The 13,208-nt window shown below is 44.8% G+C and overlaps 1 long non-coding RNA gene across 1 annotated transcript; it reads left to right on the top strand.

Moving 5' to 3' along the window:
- Positions 1-1,222: 1,222 nt before the first annotated feature.
- Positions 1,223-12,697, top strand: LOC308654115. Its single transcript, XR_014023175.1, has 4 exons — positions 1,223-1,307; positions 1,416-1,517; positions 8,065-8,238; positions 12,487-12,697. It is a non-coding gene; the product is annotated as an uncharacterized lncRNA (long non-coding RNA).
- Positions 12,698-13,208: the final 511 nt, after the last annotated feature.

A 13,208-nucleotide genomic window follows, 5' to 3' on the forward strand; every position in this document is an offset into this window, starting at 1 on the left:
CTGAGTTGGTATTTCTTCTCAGCTTTAATGCCTTGCAGTCACTGTGGTTGAGTGTCTCCACCAGGGCACACTTACCATGCTTGCAGGAGGACCATATGCACAGGGCTGTCCCTCCATCAAGGTCCTGGGTTCACTCCCTCCCCCAGCTCCCTGCCCACTGTGTGCTTGTGCTTGCCCCAGAACCTTCCATTCCTCTGTGAGCTGTTACTTCACTGCCCTCATCCCCAGTTTGAGAGTACCTCCACCTGTCCTCCTGAGCGCCCTAAACGATGCACCTGGCTACCTGCCATCAAATGTCTGTCCTCCACTTCCCCAGTATGAGGTGGTCACTGGAAGAAGACTTCCACCCTGACTTCCTTTGTGGGACCCCTTGTCCCAAGGTAGGTCATGTCACCTGTTTGGGCTAGGGGAAGGCCGGCCTCGGTGAGGATGCTCTGGTGCATCCCAGAGCTAGAATCCACTTCCAGGGCATCTCTGGAGGCTACCACCTGAAGATAGGGTTATTTCCAGTCATGGAAGGAGGCTGGATTCCAGAGTCAGTATTGGAAGGAGAGGCATCTGACCTGGAAAACTATCTGTAATATGGTAAGCCACCAAGCCTGGGCATCATCCATCAGCTTGTCTCTCCTGAGTAACAGAAAGAACTCAATGTTATGGTACCCATTGTATTTAATTTCTTTAAATATGTCATTGCTAATATTGATGATGCAACTTTAATCTAAGCATCATTAGTGCCATTTTAATAGATGAGGAGAGGAGACTCAGCAAGTTAATCACCTGAGGTCGCAGATTGTCTTGGGCCTCCGAAAACTCAAGTTGTCCTAAATCCCAGTATCTCAGATGTGACTGTGTTTAGAGACAGAGTCTTTAAAGAGGTGATTAATGTTTAAAAAGTTCATTAGGTTGGACCTAACCCACTATGTCTGGTATCCTTATAAAAAGATGTGATTAGAATGCAGACACTCACAGAGGGAAGGCCATGTGAGGACACAGGGCACAGCCATGTGTATGTCAAGGAAGGCCTCAGAAGGAGCCAGCCCTGCCCACACCCTGCTCTCAGACTCCCAGCCCATAGGATGTAAATGGCTGCTCTCTGCACCACCCAGCCTGACCCACTTCCTTATGGAGGCTCCAGGAAACCAACACAGCACATTAGCAGGATGGAGCCTTGCCAGATCTCGCTGTTCAGAGCTCTACCCAGTTCCTGAAACACACCCGCAGTCTCAGCCCTGGATGCCGCACTTGCCCCAGATGGCTGCATGTGGAGAGAATCACTGGTTCAGTTACTAAGTGAGCGAGATGAACTTGTGAGAGCCTTCATCTTCTTCTGCCATTTCCCTGACTTTCTCTGTGAGCACTCTTTCCACTTTATGTTGGTCTGGTTTAGTCACTGTCCCTACCTCCGTTTTTTGCAGATATGGGAACCTGACCTGTGAGGGGCAAAGTGATTCCGCAGAGGGGTCAGCGCGGTGTCCTGTAACTTCACCACACCCCAAAGGATGCTGGAGCTTGCAGAGGTAAGTGGCTCGTCTGTGGACACCTAACATGGTCTTTTGATTGAAGTCCCCTCTCTGTCCTCACAGAGTAGGCAGAGGCAAATTGTTCTGCAAGGGATGACATCTCCCTCTGACTCAATGACTTATAGAATATTTTAAATATTTTACAAATGACTCTGTGCTGTTTAGAGAAAGGATGGAATTGATATTGAATGATCGTCTGCCAGATTTCATGATGTAAATGAGTGAGGCTTTAATATGCCAAAGAGCACAGTGAGAGAACTGGATTCACACCTCCAAGGTAGTGGAAGGACTGAGGTCCACGCAGCAGTCATAGTGCCTTGTTTCTGAAGCAGCTCAGTTTCCAGTGGCATTTAGATGAGTTGGTAATTTCCCATTCCTTACTTCAATGGCTCCCATTGGCTTCAAATATCAACTGTATTTGGAGTCAGGCATCCTGGGGGGTTGTACAATTGTGTGACCTTGGGTGAACCCTTTAATCTCCCTGAGACTCAATTTGTTCTTCAATAAAACAGAAGTAGTTAAAATAATCATGTTGCAGGTTTGTTGAGCAATTCAACTTTTGAAACTAAGTACTGGGTTTGAAGTATGGTACTTAATCCATCAATTTGAATCCCCCTACCTAACTAACATCAGTTCTTCTATCTTCACAATGCACATCACATCTCAACTGTTCAACTCTCTGGGAAGTTGTTGGAGTTAAATCAGGTGATGTGTTTGCAGGCAACAAAAAGATTTTAGAATATTACCTTTGTTTAAGGTTATAGCAGTTAGTCTTGCAGCTATGATGTCCCAAAACATCGCAAGGCAAGCGAGTTGTTCAGTAAATACTTATTGAATTGAATTATATTGAATCACACTCCCTTGCTTAAATTTTATGTTCTTATGGACCAAGAAATTCACAACATTTTTTCTGAGTCATAATGCTATTAGATTAGCATTTGTATATTAAAGGAAGGAAGGAAAACAATTTGAATATTGACTTAAAGTTTTAATGCCTACTTTAAGTGACCAATGAACAGTTTTGTTTTTTCTATGGAAAATATATAACTTGTCTATAGACCTACCATTCCATGACATATTAACCACTGCACAGTCAAGGTTAAGTAAATGATTTTCATTTTCAAGATCATGCAGCTTTCAATATTTCAAGAAAAACATACAGGTAACCATTTTTAAATGTGTTTCTGAAGGTGACCATCAGAGGATGGTCAAAATGAGTTCCAGGTAGAGATTTCTAATCATTTTACTCTAAAATATAGTATAATAATCAGATGGGAAAATATAGCAGATTTCAAATTTTAAAGTTGGCAAAAGAAGTCAGTGGAAAAACAATAGCTGCTTCTGTCCCAGATTAAGTGACAGGATGCTAGAAAAACATCCCTTTCACTATTCACGGTTTTCAGAAAAAGCAGAGGTGCTAGGCTGGATAGATGAGCTACCTGGTTCACAGATTCTCAGTTCCTTGGATTAATCCTTGTGCGTGTAGATCAGGTGACAGTTTATAATGGATATTTGAATGTCACCTTATATCATTCTTACTCTGATGAAATGTCTCTACCCTTGTTTGACAACTGATAAAACCAAAGCTCAGAGGAGTTTAGAATGGACTAAAAGCTCAAGTGCAAGTGTTTACTTCTCCCCATGCTCTTTGAAACCCACTGTGCTTTTCTGCCACCCAACCGCGCATCTAAAACATAATGTCCTATCCTTCCTTGGGTCTCTTTTTATGGGTCCCAGCTTTGGGGAGATCATCAAGCCTCAGGTGGTGATTAGCAACCGTAAGTGACTTAGAGGAGCCAAGATTTTAAATGGTATTATCTCTGGCTTTTCTAAATAGGCTGTTCTTTAAGGAAACATGTTCCTGGATTCTTTTCCAAAGATGTCATTTATAGTTCATGTGGACAACATTTTTCACAGGGGTGGGGGAGGAGCAAGGCACTTTTGTCATTTGTCTGCTATGATCCCAGAGTGTAGTAGGCATTGGAAGCACAACAGAGAGACAGCGATGGAGACTTGGACTTTGAACCCAGTCAAAGCCTGAATGAGGAGCTTTGGCCCTTTAAGAATGGTGTCTAGATTCTATAGGAAACAAACAAACAAAGAAACAAAAAACCTAGGAAAACAAAATAAAGAAAGCATACATTTTACCTCTTCTGAAGATGTATATGATGAGATCAGGGGGCAAGTCTAGGAATATATTTTATTTAAATATCTCCAGGGATACAAAAGGGCAGACAAGCTTGAAAATCAATAGAAAGGTTAATGAACATGGGTTCTGAGCTTGGGTTTGAATTCTGATTCAGCCTGGGCTCCCTACAAAGCTGAGCCTGAGACAAAACTTGAGGCGAGTGCTTCATTGAAGCAGGTGGTCCAGCAAATGGGAAAAATAACAGGGCGTACAGTGGGAAGGAGAGTGGGACAGCAGTGCAAAGGTCCTGCTATGGTTTGGATGTGAGGTGAGCCCCCAAAGCTCACAGGTGAGACAATGAAAGAGTGTTTAGAGGAGAAATGATTGGGATCTGAGACTCTTAACCCAATCATGGAATTAATTCCCTGATGGGGATTAACTGAGTGGTAACTGAAGGTGGGTAGGGTGTGGCTGGAGGAGGTGGGCATTGGCTTCGGGGTACATATGTTGCATCTGGCCAGTGGAGTCTCCCTCTTCTTGCTGATTATCATGTGAGCTGCTTCCCTCCACTATACTCTTCCGCCATGATATTCAGGCTTATCTCAACTCTGGAAGAGGAGGAATGGAGCTGGCTGTCTATGGACTGAGACCTCTGAAACTGTGAGCCCTTAAATAAACTTTTCCTCCTCTGTAATTGTTCTTGTCAGATCTTTTAAAACACTGCAGTGAAAAAGCTGACTAAAACCCATGGAGTGGTGGCTGCTGCCACAGTGACTGGTGTATGACCTCACCCTGAAATCCAAGAAGACACATGGCATGAATCCTGGGAACCTGCAGCTGGAGAAGGAAGGGGAGAGACCACTTGTGCACCAGTCCCACCCGCTGTACCCAAGCTGAGCCCAGTCGCCCTGGCCTGGCTGCATAGGTGTGCTACCTTGCAATCACAGAGATGCCTGGGCTGGAGGGGGACATGGGTAGGTTGGGCCTGAAAGAGGTGCCATCAGTCTGCAGCACCTTAAAGCTGGTCATCCCAGAGCTGGTCAATGAAGCAAGGCAGAAAGAAGAGAGAATCGAGGTTCTGCCTAAGAGGTGTCAGCTGCAAAGCCCACTGCACATGGCTTCCAGGTGTCTACAGACATCTTCCCTCCTCCGGATCAGCCTCGTTGACTGACTGCAGGGCAAAGTGACAGGTCTGAACTCTCAGCTCCCAGGGCTACTGAGTGGGTTAATCAGATAATGCTCAGCTTAACATTCTGTCCAACACTCACACAAGCCAGGACAAAAATACTGTGACCTTGCCCTCCTGTCCTTCCCCTTTTAAACACACTGAGTTCTGAGTCCCTCTGTGCAGCCTGGCCTCCTCCAGGTCCCCACAGGGACCCTCTGTAAGATTCTCTCACTTCACCCAGTGAAATGAAGACATAAAACTCAAGCTTCATCGGGAGATGAAAGAGAGGCCCACACTCCAAAGCCAACACAAACACAAAAGTCACTGTGTTTGTTCTGCAGAACGGAGAGTGAGGCTTGATCTTTAAATACAGAGTTTTTTCAGTCAGGGGGGAAAAAAACCAAAATAGTATAAAAGCTGATTTTTTTTAACTTAAAGAGCCAGATCAAGGCTTAAACATGTGTACTCAAAAGAAGAAAGAATCAAAGATTCCTGGGCACTGTGAGGGCTCTGGCACAGGAGAGGTATGTACATTAATTTTAGTTTCTGTGGACTTTTGATCAGAATGACGGTAAGTTGTAGATACTTGCACATAAAGTGGACATAGAGGTGCTTCCTGAGTTTGGAAGTGACCCGTGCTCTGATGAGAAAGCTCACAGGAATCTCCACTGTAATGGGAAGGAGGTGACTCCACCATGGATGTCCTCCAAAGATTAACTGAGAAGAGGAGGGAGAGATGTGCAAGTCCCCAGGGACAGTGGGGACACTCTTAGCAAGGCAGGGCTCATGAATTGAGCCAACTCACAGGGCCTGTCCTGACCAGTCACCTGTACAGATGTAGACATGATGCCTGCAGGGGAAGGAAAGAAACTTTTACTTGACAACTCAGAGAAGACCTCCGGAAGAGGAGTTTGTTGGAGCTGAAGCCCAGGGTCCACCTGGTGCTGGGCTGATGGCCTGGGACTGAGGGTGGCTGTCTGGCTCTGTGCTCAAGTGGGAAACACATCTGGAAGGAGGCGCTTCATGACCTGTTACCCAGGAGGCCGACGTACTGCGTCTCACTCACCAAGCAGCTCAGGCTGTGTGGTCAGGACACCTGACTCCGACCCTTCTCTTGCCTCCTTGCTGCTTCTCAGCCACCGACCGGTACCTCTGCGTCACAGCGGCTTGCTGCTCAGTCTGAGTCATCGCCCCCAACCAGCCACCTGGGTAGGTCTGAGGAAGTGGGGCGCTGCCGGACGTGAAGCCCTACCCAAGGCCTGTCCCAGTTCATGTCTCAGCACATGTGATGCTGTTGTTCAGTGTGTGGGGACAGGACACATGAGGGTGACTCCCAAAGACTGTGGCCAAGGTGTTTCCTGTGAATAAGTCCTTCATTCTATATGTTCAATACAGTCACTAGAGAGAAGCTCTGCATCCAGGGGAGAAGAGAATTCTGGTCAACAGGGAAGGACCTCCTGATGGGAGGGCAAAGATGGATTCTCTAGGTTCTCCAGAGAAAACTGCCCTCCACCCGCTGCTCTGCACCTATTGTGTTCCGTGCCTACCCTCAGAGACTGATCCACCTGTGTGGCTCCCAGCCCACCACATTGACTTCCATGCTTATTCTTTCTTCATGACACTTAAAATGTGGTAATACTACCACATTTAACGTTTATTTGTTCTCTTTTTATGCCTTCTCTACTAGAACGTAAGGTCTCTGAAGGCAAGGACTTTTTATTTCCCTGATATTTTCCCAAATGTAAAAGTTCTCAGAAAATCATTAATGGATGGATGGATGTGGAAATGGGTGATTGTGGACAAGCTTGCAAACGCCAGAACCTTGCAGGGAGAGCCCCTGGAATGGCACCCTCCTTTTTTAAAAATTTCTATTATTTTACTGAAAGACACAAATGTTCTTTTGTGTGTTGCAGTCCCAACCTTGGATCATCTCTGATCCTCACGTAGCTCTCAGTCTCCACACATAAGGAAATAGTCACTTGTCTCATTAACTCTACTTATACTGACTGTCCACATCCCTGCCTCTGCTGCTGGAGGCGTTGCTCAGTTGGGCCCCCAGAGTAGCAACCAAACCCTTCCCTCTTCTCTTTCTGCCGGTCTGTGCTGGCCTCTAGACTGTTACTGGAAGATCTTTCCAAAATGAAGACCTGATTATGTCAACGTCTTTAAATGCTTTTCCATATTTCAGGAGAATTTCAGAAGCTTCAAGCTTTCCAGCCCCATTATATTCATTGTATGTGTGCCCCCAGCTCCAGCAACCATGAAATCCTGACGGCTCTGTGCTTTGTCTCTAGGTAATTGTGGATGCAGCACATCGCATTGCCTACCTCCCTTCAGTTGTCAGGACTAGTGGTCTCTCATCTTCCGTTACTTCTATTCAGTTGTCTGCATTCTGTGGCCCATCACTTATGAGCCCATAAACTTCTTGATCCCAAAGACTACACCTTGTTAACTGCTGTACATGCACCACCTATGGGGATCCTTACCTTATCCAGGCATCAATACATGTGTAAACAGCCCAGTAATCAACAATCCCCTACGAGTTCAGTGAGAAAATGCTGGTCTTCCTGAGTCTAATCCCATGAGAGAAATGTTTCCAAACTTACATACTGAGAATCAGACATTACAACTTGAAACCCCTGTAAGCTCAAAGTGCATACGGAAATATTCCTCACTGGCCGTCAACTTCCTGGTGATCATTTCTCTCTATCTCCCTCTCTCACATCAATACTTGTTGCAAGGAAAAGATCCATAGCTCAAAACAGTGTGTGGTGCGTGAGTGGTGCTTCCCCCTTTAACTGAAAATGAGAAAACAAAGTACTCAATTCTGTACTCTGTGTCAACTCCTGTTTCCTACAGGCCAGCATGGTGACAGCTACAAAAAGGTTTGGCCATGAACAACACCTCCTGCTGCCTGAATAAGATATATCTGCATGTGTCTGAGTTCAGAAACAGGGTTTTAAGATTTTTCAGAAGTGCAGTGAATCACAATGTCCTGAGAGCTCATACACAGGTTCAGCACATGCCTGTCCTGACCTAGAAGATGGAAAAAAAGACCCAATTCTTCATTAACTGGGGACTTGGGAATGGGTAGAAGAGATACATAAAAGAATGTAAAAATTTAAGCTCAGTAGTAAGAAACAAGTTAATAATAATAATAAACATAATTAAAGATGTGTTACTTGGTGTGATGGATTCTGAAGCAGCAAGTTGGGAGATCACTGGCTTCTATGGTTCTACTTTTATAGACATCAGTGTGGAAATCCAGGGAGAAGAAGGCTGCGGCCGGATGGCAAGAGAAACAGCTGAGAACCCAAGAGCCTCCCAGTCCTGATCCGGCAGTTTGTCTCAGCTGGTCGCCTCATGGTACATGAAGAGTGGTTATTTCTTTCAAGGTCAACTAGTTGGGACAGTCCAGATCTGTGAGTTTAACCTCATTCCAGATATTCTATGAGCAATTTTCTTTCCAAATTACTCTTCTCTTATACATCTAGGCACCTAAAGATACCCTGGAACGTGGTAGAATACAAGCTTCATGCTTAATTCTAGAAAGGCAATGAAAAGTTCATGAGCATAGCTTTTACATTATCAAGTGATATTTTCAAAGTTTTAATTGTCTTAACTACATGTCACCAAGTAAACATTTTTAAAAATCCATAGAAAGCACTTTAAGCTGAATCTAGCAAATTTGTTATACTGTGTCAAACACAGTGTGATGTCTCAGAAGAACGAGCGTCAAAAGAAGTCTCAGCTCCTCAAGGTGCTTTAGGATTTTATGTGCTGGAAAAACTCAAAATCATTTGTTTTATGAGTATATGTAATACATGTGGCACATGCACACCCATATACATGTATAATTGCATTCTTATTTTTTTTTGTATGTGGTACAGGAGATTGAACTCAGGGGTGTACTACCACTGAGCTACATCCCCAGCCCTTCCTATTTTTTTAGTTTAAAATGGTATTGCTAAATTGCTGGCTCTGTCCTTGAACTTCCAACATCTCTTCACCCCCTCACCCCCCTACCATCTCCCAAATCAACGGGATTGCACTCATCTTTAAGTGAGGTAATTTCATTCAAAGCAAAGTGTTGTAAAGGAGGTTTGCATCTTAGTGATTTCATATCTTCACATCTGGCAGGATGATCATGAGACAATTGAACATAAATTTTTATTCTCACTTTCTCAAAAGATGAGTACTACGCACAACTGAGAATATGAAAAGAGAATATCATGGTTCTTGTCCCATCTCTCAATCCATGGTGAACCCAGACCAGACACTTATCCTCTCTGGTTCTCAGCCTGCTCAATGACATGGGGGTCACAGTGCTTCTTAGTACCCTCTTAATTCCAGCCTGACTTTAAAGGTTGAGCAAAATCATTAAATGAAGATTAAAAAAAAAAATAGAAACACTGCTCTATGAATTCATTAATTCTTTTACCCGAGGTGCAGCCATAGGGAGAACACTGTGGCGCCATCCCTGCAGGACTTAAGAGTGAGTGACAGGGATGGGAGGAGGTGCCCAGTGAGGGCTAGTCAGGGTTGAGGCAGCTAGAAGGACATAAGCTCAGACATTCCCAGAGGAGTCAAGGGACCTGTAGGCCATTCCTGCAGTAGGAAGGGAAGCAATTCCCTGAAATAAGGTGGAGTCAGGGGAGGCTTGGGAAGGGCTCCAGGCCAAAGAAGATTTGGACATGCAGATCACAGACCGCATGTGGCCTGTCCAGGGAAGGGAAAGAGATTTGGTCCAGTTCATCACAGATTTCAAGGGAAAGAGCTCCAACTAGGAGGAGTGCTTAGACTCTTCCCGTGGTTTTTGTGGTTCTGGGGATCTAGCAGGGCCTCATGCATGCTAAGCATTAGGTCTACCATGGAGCTACATTGCCAGCCCTCTACCTGTCCTTATAAGCCATCTTAGTTAGACTTTGAGATCAGAGAGAAGCCTGGGAATGTTTTAAACAAATAACTGTTACGAGTATCTTCATGAATCATATTAACTCATTCAACAACTTGAATGCTACATAACAAACCACATGTCAGAGACAGTGGGCCTCTCAGAAACACTGGTTCTTAATTAATATTTATTCCTTAATTGTTTCTTGATCCCTGTCCCCCCATGACCCTTCTCTTGGTCTGGATTTTCATAATTTTAGTCAATAGCTTCAACCACTGCAAACCCACATTTGGGGTTCTGTGTTTGAGGGCAAAGCGACTATTCACAGACAAGCTGAAAAGCTTCTCTCCAGCAGTTTGAGGAGCACCTGCCTCCCTGTCTTCCTCGACTTGGAGCTGCTCTGCTACACCCAGGGCTGCTATGAAAAGCCCCAAATTGCAGAAGGTTCAAGGGATTCAGAAACCTCAGCACTCAGGTGACCATCTCCTACTGGTGAAGGGCCAGACTATCTCCATCTTTTTGCTCCAGTTCTGTTTAATACAGTGCCTGGCTTCAGAGAAACACTCCACATGTATGATAACGAATAGCAGATGCGAAGATTGAAATCCCCAGGGTGCACTGGACTCCTGGCTGGCTGACCCTCAGCTCTCTAAGTTTTCACTACGGAGATGGGGGCCAAACTTCACACTGGAGCCTGAGTGCACTTCTTCCCCACTCCAGAATCACCAGGAATCTAATGCTCTGGCTCCTCTCTGCTCCCTCTCTGTCTCTTCTCCTGGTGAGCAGGAATGACATAGCTCACTGGTGAGTTTAGAGGGGAAAGAAAGGGCAGGCCCAGCTCCCTGGCCCCTTCTCCCCTCATCAGCAGGCTGCTGCAGACTGACTTGGTCTGTTACCCAGAGTAACCCTGCATTTAGGGCCTGTTCTTTCTTGGGGTGGCCTGTGGGTCTCCACCCTTCCTCCCTCTCCAGTTCTCTCCTGGGATGAGCTTCTTCAGGGACCATGCACTCCCATGTGTTCTTCTAGGTACAGCCACATCTATGCGGCTCAGGGGAACTGCTCTGCTCTAGAAAGGCCTATGACTGCTGGGTGGTTCTAGCTGATTCTGGGGTCCAGCTATCAGTCCTGTTCCCCAAGAGGATCTTCACTAAGGACTGTATCACTTTGTTCTCCTCTTTGCCTACAGTTTGCTTCTTGTATCTTGATCAGTTCTGAATTCAAGCTTGATAACTTGGTGCCCTTTGTGGGAATCCTCAGCCTCCCACTCTGGAAGGCAGACATTCCCTCCTGAGGGGCTCAGTTTAGTGAGATGTGTTGGCTGCACCTCAGTGCCAGTGCTGGAATGCAAGAGAATCTACTCATGTGGCCACTTTCCTGGGCTGACCAGGACCACCTGCACATAGAGATTTGAAAGAGCCGCAGACCAGTAAAGAACTGCGATGGCCCGGCCCTTGGGAATTCCCAGAATGCTGAGGGCTCGTGATTCTGTGCCCAGCCAAGACTGCGGCACCAGAACATTGCCAACCAAAGCCTTGCACACAAGGACAGGGCTAGCCCACCCACTGCTGCTGCTGAAATTTGTAGAGGAGGCTCAGCTGTGGGGAGACAGATGCTTCCCATGCCTTGCAAAGGAGCTCTGGTGGCTCTCAGCCAAGCCAGTCTGGGTGTTGTGTACCGAGTGTCACTTGCCAGGCTGCTTGGCCGGCTGTCCTGGAGGGTGTGGAAGCCAGTTTCGCCACCTGGGAATCCATGCCTTATGTTTAATGAGGGGGAATCATGCTCTTAAAGTACATCCCATGCCCCCATGAGGGATGGCCCTCAGTTATCAGTGCTGCCTTGACAGTGGTGGCCTCAATTTGAATCACGTGACATGGTCCAATTACTTTTTCACCAGAAGTTAGTTTTGGGTTAATGAACAGCATTCCTGATACACTGATCAGGTAAAATTTAAGGAGGACACCATAAAATAGTGGTTTTAAAGCCACACATATTTGACAAAAAGGGAATTACAGGCAGACCACTACATGCATTTCAAATAATGACCAACTTCTGGATCCTTCTGCACCTGTAGCATTCTCGAAAGAACTCCTTAAAATTACTTACTTAAAATTAGTTTCTGACAGAAAAGTTAAGTAACTTTATATATAAGATGGAAAAAAATCACATACATATATGAGAAAATAAAATCAGCCTAATTCTAACATCAGAGTCAGCTATTTATAATCACAGAGTATTTCATTTTGTAATCTGATCTGCTTTTCCATCTCTCAGAGAAAAGTTGTAAACATATTCTCACATCTTCAAATAGTTTTAAACACTATTTTCAGGGCTGCTTTGTGTATATATTATTGATCTGGAAAGTGCATGTACCATTGGTCACCCAGTGTGGAAAATAACTACCGAAGGCACCAACAATTCCAGGTCAGATCATTAAGGGGCATCTTGGAGGAGGTCCATGGTGAAGATGAATGGGGAAAAAGCTGTGCATGACCCAAGAAGAGCATCATCTCCAGTGTTCTCCTTAGATGTGGTCAAAACTTTACACCTGCTAAAATGGTCATTATCCAAAAGAGAAAAATATTAACAAGTATTAGCAAGGACGTGGAGAACTTGCATTGCCTTAGTGGGAATGTAAATCAGTATAGCCATCAGGGAAATTAGATGGAAGTACCTCAAAAAATTAAAGAGAACTGTTGTGCGATCTAGCAATTCCAGTCACAGAAACAAAATTAAATCAATCTGTGGAAGAGCTGACTACTCTCCTGTGCTCTTGCAGAATTGTTCCTAAGAGCCAGACTATGGAACCAACCCAAGTATCACCACAGAAGAATGGATAAAGAGACTGTGGTATGTACTTACAATGGAATGTTCTTCAGCCTCATTGCAGAAGGAAAGTCCATCATGTGCAACCCCATGGATGAACTTGGAAGGGATTTTGGCAAGTGAAATAAATTAACCACATGATCTCTCCATATGTGGAATCTTAAAATGCTGGACTGAGGTGTAGAGAGGAGAATGGTGGTCACCAGGGTCTCTGTGGGGACGCAGTGGGCAGATATTGCCCAATTGTACACAATTCCACTTAGTTATCTATGGCACAGTGTGGACATTCAAGCTAGTAACAATGTGGGTTGTTCTCAGAAATCACTGAAGAGCTTTGTTTTAAGTACTCTCATCACAAAATGATGATAAAGGTGTGGGGGAAATCCTCTGGCCATTACTCAACTCACCATCCCCCAATGCACACATATTTCAAAGCAGCATGTGGCACACAATCAATGTACACAACTTTTTTTAAAAATATTTTTAGCTGTCAATGGATTTTTAATCAATCAATCAATCAATCAATCTGTTTGTTTATTTATTTATTTATATTCAGTGCTGAGGATCACACAAATAGGGACTCACACATGCCAGGCAAGGGCTCTACAACTGAGCCACAACTCCATCCCCAATGTCACAACTTTGACCTGCCAATTAAGATTTTTAAAAAGAAGA

The sequence above is a fragment of the Spermophilus citellus genome, assembly GCF_964194105.1.
Source record: "Spermophilus citellus genome assembly, chromosome: 8".
Classification (NCBI taxonomy): domain Eukaryota; kingdom Metazoa; phylum Chordata; class Mammalia; order Rodentia; family Sciuridae; genus Spermophilus; species Spermophilus citellus.